The sequence below is a fragment of the Labeo rohita genome, chromosome 19 (assembly GCF_022985175.1).
Source record: "Labeo rohita strain BAU-BD-2019 chromosome 19, IGBB_LRoh.1.0, whole genome shotgun sequence".
NCBI classification, from domain to species: Eukaryota; Metazoa; Chordata; class Actinopteri; order Cypriniformes; family Cyprinidae; genus Labeo; species Labeo rohita.
In genome coordinates, this window is record NC_066887.1 from 31,987,334 (window position 1) to 31,999,398 (window position 12,065).

At 33.7% G+C, this 12,065-nt stretch overlaps 1 protein-coding gene across 2 annotated transcripts in view; it reads right to left on the bottom strand.

Moving 5' to 3' along the window:
- The window catches only part of slc39a4 (solute carrier family 39 member 4), a 111,803-nt gene that overhangs the window by 48,611 nt on the left and 51,127 nt on the right, over positions 1-12,065 (bottom strand). Inside the window, exon 9 of one of the 2 annotated variants that reach the window (XM_051137040.1) lies at positions 7,476-7,600. The exons of the other annotated variant lie outside the window; for it this stretch is intronic. The gene's annotated coding sequence lies outside the window, so the exon portion shown is untranslated. The remainder of the gene's footprint in view (positions 1-7,475; positions 7,601-12,065) is intronic. 2 annotated transcript variants of the gene reach the window in all.

Here is a 12,065-nt window from a genome sequence, read left to right on the forward strand (position 1 = left end):
ATTACTGACCCAAAACTTGGAACGATAGTGTTTATTGTTACAAAAGATTTCTATTTTAAATAAATGCGGTTCTTTTAAACATTTTATTTATCAAAGAATCCTAAAATAAAGTATCACAGGTTCCATAAATAAATAAATAAATAAATAAATAAATAAGTGCATTGATAATAAATCAGCATATTAGAATGATTTCTGAAAGGATCATGTGACACTGAAGACCAAAGTAATGAAGCTGAAAATTCATATTTGCATCATAGGAATAAATTATATTTTAAAGTGTATTACAATAGAAAACCACTATTTTAAATTGAAATAATATTTCACAATATTACTGTTTCTGCATTTTTAATCAAGTAAACACAGCCTTAATGAGCAGAAAAGACTTCTTTAAAAAAACATCAAAAATCTTACTCATCCCGAACTTTTGAACAGCAGTGTACGTATAAAAAAAAAAAAAAAAAAAAAAAAAAAAAAAAAGGCAAAAATACACAACAGCATGGCTAAAACTTGAAACAAAATTGAAAAGAAAATAATAAATAAAATAGAAATAAAATAAAATAAAATAATAAAAACTGATTCCAAATATTGTTTATTTGTTTATAATAGTATCTTAGTTATACTAAAATAACACTGAGGGTCAAATGACATGCATAAAAACAAATTTTTTTATCTTTGTGTGTTACTTTTTTAAATTACTTAGTTAAGGTATAGGGGCTGTATGATTTAGTCAAAAATATTTATTGTGATTTTAACTGTGATATGATCAAAAAGCCACCAAAAAAAAAAAAAAAAAAAAAAAAACACTTCAGTATATAACAACAATTGTTTTTATATAATTTTAACTCTAATTATAAAAAATGAAGACAAAAATTGTAATTATACAATTGTACTTAAAATAAATAAATAAATGTAAAATTTTTACATTTAAATTCAGTTTTTTTTTAATAATAATAATAATAATAATAATAATAATATTTAATTTTATACTAAAATTTCAGTTTCAATTTTATTCAAATTGTGGCCTTATTTATTTTAATTGTATACTTTGTTCTTTAATTTTTAGCTTTTAATGAACTCAGAAACCCCTTCTCGGGAAATCTTGCACAAGTCTGATTTAAATGTGTAGGACGACCCAGGACAATTTGGACTTTTTCAAACCCTCACTGGAATCCTAAACCAGTTTAAGGTGGTTTATTGATTTTTCAAGCAATCCCCCATGCCCAAAATCTGCCTTCCAAGACTTTTTTTTCCCCAGCACTGACGTCCTCATCCCTATTAAAATCAATGGATTTCTCTGTGCTCACTGATGTTCTGTAAACTCCAGTGGTAAAGTGCCCTTAAAGGATGATCCGGAGCGGGTCGGGATACGTGACCCTCGAACACACGCCAAACGTCCGTGCATCTTAACCTCGGACAGCCGAGCAGACTCACGGATTAGCGGCCCGACTCATTATCAGCGCTGAGCAGTCGAGAAACACACTTGAACAGTTCCTTTCCAATTTCTCACTTGGTTGATCTAATATGTGAAAAGAAAACCAATCGACCCATGTCATTGGGTTATTATTTTGCTAATGTGAAATAGTTTTTTTATTTTTTTTATTTTGAGTGTGCGTTCCAAAATCCAATCAACATTCCTGACCACAGAAAAGGGCCCTTTTCCATGCGCCGAGATTAAAACCCCTCCAAATTAATAATCGTTAGCATTCGACTCGGAAACCAACCACTGTGCAAGCTCTTAAGAGCCTTTATTTGCATATTTTAGCATGCTTTGTGAACCCCGTCCAGACGCGATATTCCTGCAGTTTGGAAGGATGATAATGTTCAGTCTGATATTACGGCCGCGCTGCATATGGCGTCTGTCTCTGATAGGTCAATGATAGGCTGCTTTATGAGAATGAGGCCGATTTCTGAGCCGAGTGATGCTTGAAATGCTGTGATTACAGTGTTGAAGAGGAGCGGACTGAAAAAATGAATGTGTGCATCGCCCAGATCCCTTCACACGGCTAAAGGAGAGGTGAAGGTCAGCTGTTTACCTGTCACTGAAAGAGGCAAAGTAAAACCTTTAGTATTCAGCACAGGATCCAGTAAACACCACCTTTGTCCAAACAAAAGCATTTATTTAGGCTTCTCACTACCCAGAAACACCCTCTCAGTCTGGGAAAACTTACTTGAGTTGAATTCTGTGCAGTATATAATGTGCAACAGTGATGGGAATAACAGCGGTATTTTTTTGTATTACTATTTCCTGTTAAAATGCTGTTACAGTTACTGACAATAAAATGTTACTATAATGTATTATAATATTATTACAATTGTATTGTTCCATTCATCTGAATAAACGCATTTAATAAATGTATTTTCCTGTCAAAATAACAAAGATCCTTTGGAATCTTTCAGCTTTTAAGAACTGCTAGTTTCTCCGGTAGGAGGCGGAACTAATACGCAAACGCAATCTCATTGGCTGGCGCTCACATATTATCCTCCCTGTTTTGATTTCAGCAAATCAGTTTGAGCGAACACAGACAACGTGATTATTAATTATGAACCCATCAGCTCATTAATCCTTTGTGTGTTTTATATTGTTATTAGTAGTAGAATTGGTAGTAGTTTTGTTATCTTATGATTATTATTTTTATTTTTTTCCCTTTTTTATAGAAACATTAAATACAAAGAGTTAACAGTACAATCTTAAAAGGGTCATCGGATGCCTATTTTTCACAAGTTGATATGATTCTTTAGGGTCTTAATGAAAAGTCTCTAATATACTTTGATTAAAAATTCTCAGTGGTTTTGTAAAACAACACCCTTTTTACCTTGGCAAAATCAGCTCTGCAAAAATCATCTCACTCTGATGGATTGTTCCTTTAAATGCAAATGAGCTCTGCTCACCCCGCCCCTCTCTTCTCTCTGTGGAATGACGATCTTGTTTACTTTAGCCGCATTTAGCTGCTAAACTTCCTAACTACCACATTATAAGGAAAAGGCGATCGCAAAGATTCATAAAAAAAACGCTTATACTCACTTCTGCTGTACGTGAAGCTCTATATTAGGGCTGCACAATTAATCGAATTTCTAATCGTGATTACAATTACAAATGCCACAATTATGTAATTGTTCAAAGGCACAATTACAAATAAAAATAAAAAATCCACTTACATAATTCTGCTTTCTTAAGATGTGTGGGAGTGTGTGAGAGAGAGAGTTTGTAAATTTTTCTTACAGGTTATCTCAAGGTTTTTTTTTCCTCATTGTTTTAATTTTTAAATTTTGACATTTTATATTTAAAGAAGAAACTATATATAAAAATGTGATATGCAGTTGCTTCAAACTATGGCATAAAGCTATTGAAAACATCATTCAATGTAAATATGATAATTGTTATTAATAAATTGCAATTACAATTTCAAGGAAATAATCGTCAATTATGATTTTTGTCACATTCGTGCAGCCCTACTCTATATACATTTCTGCAACACCGTAATTATGCACATTTTGCGGCAGTTTCAAATTGAAATCTCAAGAGAGTGGTGCTAAAATGCACTGCTTGAGGTAAGTATTGCGACTGTTCAGAATTCAAATATCTAGGTAGTATCGCTAAAGGTTAATGCTCTATCATGTGGGGAATATCCCCTACACCAAACCTAACTGTAAACCTAACCGATAGCGTTAACAAATGCAAAATTGATATTAAAAAGCATTTGTTGATGCATACTTCAACAGGGTTCGTACCAGAGATCTTCATCACTCAAGTTCAATGCCGTATCATGTGAGCTACTGAGCAAACGTGAATTAGAAAAAAAACTCATATGAAGCTGTATGTGTGACAAAAACATTCAAAAGTATCGGTTTTCAAATTACGCAGGATGTTAAAATTGTTTTGAGGCCATAATATAATATTCTAGAAGAAATTGTTAGGAAATTATGCTTTTTTTTTTTTTTTTTTTTAAACCAAAACTATGTCTAAATCATACTTTTACTGCCTCTAGTGTTTATTTCCACTGGAAACTGCAGTGATTCAGACATATAGGTACGTTTTTTCAGTTTTGCAGAAATGTATATAGATGCACGTATGCATGTTCACACATGACCTACGATAATTAGTTCCGCCTCCTACCGAAGAAACCGGCAGTTCTTGAAAGCTGAAGAATTCCAAAGGAACTCTGTTATTTTGACGGGAAAATACAACAAAAAGTATCATTTACATGAAGCACGTCAATTCTTCATGGTATGTAAGTCTCTCTCGCTCTGTATCTTTCTTTCTTTTTGCCTTCACACTAGAGTTTACAGTTCGTCAAATACAAGTGCACTGCGCATCTATTCAGATGAACTGAAAAATAAAATTACAACAATATTGTAATAAATTATAGTAACGTTGCAGTTTATTGTCAGTAATGGTAACAACGCTTTAACGGGGAAAACAGTAATTCGTTTGATTACTCGTTACTGAAAAAATAACGCAGTTTACTTATAATGCCATTATTCCCATCACTGTTTAAAATCAAGTATACCAATGCATGGTCTAATTTTAGACAGTTATACACTGTTATCGGCATATGTTGAAGTAGATTCGTCTTTTGTAGTCTCTGAGAGAATATGCGCCGTTAATGCTGCATTAGAAAACTTTGTACGTTTTTTTACTTTCACTTTCTGTATAGTGAACTGACTGAAGTTAAGATGTTCACCGGCATAACTAATGCGCAAAGTTTTCACATTTGTGTGATATCCAATGACTCGCCTTCATGGTTTAAAACAGAAATATTTCCTATGTATCTTAAATGCGGGGAGACATGAAAGAGGAATCAACTCGGTATGCTGCGCTGTCTGAAACACGTCTCTATGCTTGTGCGTGGTTCGGGTGTGTGCAAGAACAGAGCGTAAGTAACAAATTGAGTTCTGTTTCATTTGTTCTTCTTGTGGTTTTAAAAAGCTCGAACGTATAAATTGGCAAATTAATCTGCAAATCACATGCCGAACGGTGGGGTCTGGACCTGGTTTGTACTATCACGGATCAACTGTGATCCATTTAAGCCCTAGATTATATGACAGATCAGAGCAATCTTTTATTTACTAATTTAACATGAAATCATCAAATTGTAATATCAATCTCCATATCAATCGCATACAACGAAAGTACAGAATAATTAGAACAATCATTTACGCACAATAAATAACAGAGCATCATATATATACACATTTTCCACAGAACGCAACCCAGCAGAAATTCTTCCACGGCCCGGTAGTGGGTTGCGACCCGGTGGTTGGGGACCTCTGATATAGAGCATAAGCAGTAAGAGTAGTATGTCAGTATACCGTATACAACATTTATACTGTGTGAAGTATGTGCATTTTTCTGTATGCATGAAACTTGAAAATCTATGATGTCGTTCAGAACAGATTTGTACCACTTGCTCACCAATGGATCTGCAGTGAATGGGTGCCGTCAGAATGAGAGTCCAAACAGCTGATTAAAACATCACAATAATCCACACCACTCCAGTCCATCAGTTTACATCTTCTGTACTGAAAAGATGGATGTTTGTAAGAAACATCCATCATTAAGATGTTTTAACTTTAATATATGAGTCCATAATCCATAACGCTTTCTTCAGTGGAAAAAGTCCATCCCTTTTTGTCCTCCCACATCACAATCCATCCACAAATTTGTTTAGAACCGTTTTCTCTTGTAAATGGTGCTTGATCTGTGCATATTTCTCTCCTGATTCAGACCAGACGACTTTTTCACTGAAGAAGAGCAATATGGCTAGATTATGAACTCCTATTTTAGATGGAAGACAGTTAAAAGTCGTCTTAATGATGGATTTGATTCTTAAAAATATGCAGATCTGGGCTTCACAAAATGTTAATTGATGGACTGGAGTGGTGTGGATTACTTGTGGATTATTGTGATGTTTTTATCAGCTGTTCGGACTCTCATTCTGACGGCACCCATTCACTGCAGAGGATCCATTGCTGAGCAAGTGATGGAAAGCTATATTTCTCCAAATCTGATGAAGAAACAACCTCATCTACATCTTGGATGGTCTGAGGGTGAGTACATTTTCAGCAAATTGCCATTTTAGAGTGAACTACTCCTTTAAAATTGAATTAAAAGGCTAAATCCCTCTGAAATAACTGACACTTCTTGCTGAATTAAACACAGAACTTAAAGCATTCACTTAAAGTATGCACACTAGTACTGAACACAGTCCATCTCTCACTGGTGCATTAAACCAACAGCATTTATTAAATAATGGTTTTCCAGGTAAGTTCATAGCCTTAATAGGCTTCTGCTCCTTACGCCTGGTCCTCAGAGATGCTGGAGATCTCAGACGGAGAGGTCTTATTATGATTAATCTCACCTTGGCTAATCGCTAACAATTCTAATATCAGATGCACAACATGTTTGTTATTTTATACTCACCAGGCAGATCTTTACCCCATATGGGAAATTAGTATTTACGGTGGTTTTCTAGTTCTCATTAAGAGTCAATTATCAATGTCTCGTGCTTTAGGAGAATGACAAATTAACCGTTTACAAACTTAGCATAAAATGACTCGACAACATTCGCGAGCGCTTCTCGAAACACCTTGATACAGTGCGGGGAATATTCTTTTTAATTTGTCAAACGGAAATCAAACTTAATTAAGGAGAATGGCTACATCTGTTCCACGTAAAGCTTGCAGGGTCCATCAACCCCCAGGTGGTCTGATAATTAAAAACATATTTCTTCCTACTTAAATGAAGTTAGACCCTCCACGAACATCTGTTTGGAGAGATCTGCCGTGCGTACACAATATGACACATCGCAGCCATCAACGTTTATTAACTATGTTTTTCAGATACGGAAGAAATCACTCTAGTGTTTAAACTGAATCTCCAGCAGAGTGTGTTTTGATTAATTTTCGAGGGTCAGCCTGTAGCGTTGTGTTTGTGTTGCCACTTTACCGCTCCCTTATTAGTGCTATCAACAAATGCAATTTGCTAAATAGTACTGTGCTGCAATTTGGAGACTAAACTCTCTAAATGTTTTTGAAAGAAGTCTCTTCTGCTCACCAAGGCTGCATTCAATTTGATCATACAGTAAAATTGTGAAATATTATTACTATCCAAAATAGTTGTTTTCTATTTAAATATGTTTTAAACAGTAATTTATCTGTGTGTTGAAAAAGCTGAATTTTCAGCATCATTACTCCAGTCTTTAGTGTCACATGATCTTTCAGAGATTATTCTAATATGCTGATTTGCTGCTCAAGAAACATTTCTAATGATATCAATGTTGAAAACAGTGCTGCTATATATTTTTGTGGACATGATACATTCTTTTTCAAGGTTTTTTGATGAATATAAAGTAAACAAAATTGCATTTATTTGAAATAGAACTATTTTGTAACTTTATAAATGTCTTTACTGTCACTTCTGGTCAATTTAATGCATCCTTGCTGAATAAAAGAATACATTTCAACATCGCACTGACCCCAATCTGTTGAACAGTAGTGTAACTACACAATTCTTTAAAAAGGTTAGTGCATCTTTGAGTCTGGCTTCCATCTCCTTGTCAGCTTCTTTCCCCTCATCATCAGTTTCTGTCCTCTTTTTCAACTGGGGCAGGAAAAAACAGAAAAAAAATTACTTTGGTCAGTCACTGTGGGAAAAAAAAGTTTTTTCAATTAAAAAAAAAAATAAAAACAAGAAAATATTTATTTAGACAATTATTTTTAAAGTTACCCAAGGATATATTTATTATTTTTTAACGTCAGGTCAAAAGCAAAGCTGTCTTCATGGTGAAAATAAAGCAAATCAGTCGTAAAATTAACAAAAAATCTATATGATAGAAATGTTTTATGACCCAGAAAGGTAGTAAGGACTAAAATAGTCCATGTGGCATCAGTGCTTCAACCATAATTCACAAACAATTGAATCTCTTATGAAAGCACATCAAAGACTAACACATAAGAAGAAACTGTTGAATAAAGTTATTTTTGTTTTCTTTGTGCATCAAAAGTATTTTCGACTATTTTAACAATGTCCTTACAACCTTTCAGGGTCTTGAACTTGTCAATTGCATTGCTTTATATGCAGAGTCAGAAAGCTCTCAGATTTCATCAAAAATATCTTAATTTATGTTCCAATGATGAACGAAGGTCTTATGAGTTTGGAACAATATGAGGGTAAGTAATTACTGACAGAATTTTCATTTTTGGGTCAACTATCTCTAATCACACATACAATGGAAATTGCTAAAAATAAATAAATAAATAAATAAATAAATAAAACACCTTTTAATACTAGGATTACTTCATATAACTTATTTCCATGGAATTCAGAAAGAACATATATTATATATATATATATATATATATATATATATATATATATATATATATATATATATATTTTTTTTTTTTTTTTTATAGAGGTTGCGTTAACCAAAAATTGTCTGTCATTAAGGGAATTTTTTTTTTATTTTATCAGTGATGGTGGCGAATTCGCTCCAGTGTGGCAGCAGAGCACTGGATCCAGAACAAAAACGAAACCGTCACAAATGTTTTGCTCTGTGTTTAATTTCACACAGGCGAGTACCCAGTTTAAGCTACAGCGATCTATCCTGCCACATTAAAGAGTGCCAAAACGGTATTGGTTGAATTTTCTAATGAAATGGACAGAATTTGAAATCTGAGACTTTTTCATATCAAGAGTAACAAAGCACAAAGTGTGTGGTGTCGAACATAAAAAGTGACGTACAGTTTAATAAAATTAGTAAAAACACTAAAAGGACATTCCCAGATGTTCCAGTGTGACCTGCACTGTAAAAAAAAAAAAAAAAAAAACACAATTTGTTGAGTCAGCTTAAAATAATTTGTTACCCTGCTGCCTTACGTTTTTAAGTTCAGTCAACTAAAATAAGTTTAGTTAACTTGAAATGTTAAGTTGTACTAAGTAACAACTTAGATATTTGTGTTTGCTAAACTTAACAGATGGGTAAGTAACCCAGCTACCTTAAAAATTAAGTTGATTCAACTCAAATATCTAAGTTGTCACGTAGTATAATTTAACATTTTAAGTTAAATAAAATTTAAAATTTTAATGCAGCCAGGTGACAAATTATTTTAAGTTGACTCAACAAATTGTTTTTTACAGTGTGAGATTGTACAGTATTTAACTAAAAAAGTTACAGGTTTTGTCAATTTCTAGAAATGTTTAGTTCACCTGGATTTATTTTAGTTTTATATTTTCATGATTTAATTATTTCATGAACCTCATGATTTCCCCTAATTTAATTTCATGAACCTCCTGCAGTTTCTTTACAAGCCTCAGTTTGGAAAACGACGTAAATGTAATGTTTAATGCACTTCTATTATTACTAACAATAAATGGAATACATTTTATTTCTCTTTGTATTTTATATTCATATGCAACAAGATTATCCTATTTAAATGAATGTGATAAACAAGTTAGCTCAAAAGTAATCTGATTATATTACCTAATGTAATGGATTACATTACCGACAACAATTTTTGTCATGTAATTTGGAATCAGTAACACACCACAATTTGTAAGTAATCTACCCAGCACTGGTTAGGACTTTAAAGGTCCACTTAAGTGGTTTGAAACATGCAGCGTTATTCTACGTGTTGACGTAATTTCAGCTGAAACAGGAAGATATCAAGCAGTCCGGGCCCCTTTTTTAAACAGCCAATAGCGTTCTGTTTATGTCATAGCTTGGGCTGTTGAGTATTACAGCCATAATCTCATCCATATCGCTAGAAAATATAGCATTCTGTGTAGAATTGAAATGAATCTGATATATTTTTATGGTCTGCGTCGACTCGCGCCTATGATCCGCTCTGGACCGGAGTAGACTGTGTGAGACTTCATTGGCTCAATGGAAAGCATATATACATTGTCTGAATCATTCCCTATCCCCTTTAAATTGCACTATGTGCCATTCATGTGGCCGATTTCAGCCACAGCTTCAGCATGTAGTGGGTGGGACGCTTTAGATTCTAGAGAGCATTTGATTGGACAGAAAGTTTGATGAGAAGCTGAAGTGCAGGGTGATGTCATCAAAATCACTGATCCATATTGGCGGAAGTAAGAGACTAAGTTTTAAATGCTTATATCTTCTAAATGAGAATTCTGGCATTGTTTTGAAGCACATTAGCTTATAAGGCTAACATATTCATACTAAAAGCCAAAAAATGTAATTTTGATTTCATGGGGACTTTAAACCGTAAATATACATGGATCAACATGCCATCCGGTATAGTGGAAACGTCTGCAGAGAACTGTGTTTCTACTGGCATCTCACACAGCAGCAGTCGTTGTATTCCTGAATAAGCAGGTTACATTTATGCCATTGGCCATGAGAGATTATTACTCGGACAGAATCCAAACCCAAGAAAACCTCCAAAAGTGCACTGAGGAAAGTGAGGGGGCTCGCTGGGGCTGGTTAGCTCCAAATTGGGCGCCCGATGCGTTCTGGGCACTTAGCTGGTCATTGATACACGGAAAGAAAAGCGGAGAGCTCGGGGTCGCCCTGTTTCTTCAATGCTAATCCTGCGCCAATTAGTTTCTGCCCAGGAGGGCCGGGCATAATGGCTCATTACGGAACGAGCGAGCTCTTCTTTAGACGACCCCCCCTCCGCCATCAAATTAAATACGATGGGACCCATGAACAATGTCTTATTAAAATCAACAATTGATCTCCTCTTTGTTCGTTCGGCTCGTTCAATTAAACAAACGTGTACATCAAACCGGCGCGTCGCGGGGCGGGGGGGTTTCACGGGTTCAAGGCGAGTTCTTCTTATCCTCGCCCCGTCTGCGAGGCTTTGAAGATTTTCCGAATGGCTGGAAGTCTTTGTGCGGGACGCTGCGAATGCCAGTAATGACCCCCTCAGTTTCAGCGTGCCGTGTTTTCGTACGGATTATGAAACTCTGAGTGTGTTGCGGGCGATAATACTGAGATGGATGATGGCGAATTGAAGTTGAGTTTACGGTGTTTCTGACAGGTCAGGGGGTTTTAAAACTCTCTCAAATGATGAAATATTTTTAGGATCAATGCATTTGCTCTTTTAATATTGCAATAGTTGTTCAGGCATTACGGGAGGCATTCTGATGCTTGTATAGTATATACAAAACAATAACAATAGAGATGGCAAAACAGAACACCACACAATAAATCAAAGTTGGCTGTGAATGAACTTTCAAGCCAATTTCTATATGTAGGAGATATATTTATTTAAAAATATTTAAATAAAATGTGTCATATAGGGATTTCTGGGAACTTCCTTTTACTGCTGTCAAATGTGAAATAAACTGACTATTTATATTTTTAAGGCCATATTTTTTCTTATCTCATATTATGCAAATCTAAAAAAGAATTAACATGTTTTGTTGAGTACAATATAGATTTTTTTCATCATAAATTATAAAGCAATTCACGCTTTTTACTGCCAGAAACCATATATATTACAGTTTTAAAATATTTAATTAAATGTGACTCATTTTATGAGTTATATATTTTCATATTTCACATTTCATGTATTTAACATTTTACTAAAAGAGAACATGTATTGTCTTGTTGAATAAAATATAGATTTTTTCATCATAAATTATAAAGTTATTTACTTCCAGAAAATATATATTTTACAGTATTTTTTAATGATTTATATATTTTCATAGATTTTTTCATCATAAATTCTAAAGCAATCATTTTTTTTCTTGCCAGAAACCATATTTTACAGTAAAAAAAATTAATTAATTAAATGTGACTCATTTTATATGAGTTATATATTTTATATTTCAAACTTAACATATTTAACAACATTTTTATTGGAAGAGTACATGTATTGTCTTGTTAAATAAAATTTTTTCATCATAAATTATAAAGCAATTCATGATTGTCGTCTGCCAGAAACCATATATTATAACCATTTTACAGTTAAAAATAATAATAAATTAAAAGTGATTCATTTTTTTTACTCATACTTTTTATGTTTCACATTTCACGTATTTAACAACATTTTACTGAAAGAGTACGTCTTGAATAAAATAATGATTTTTC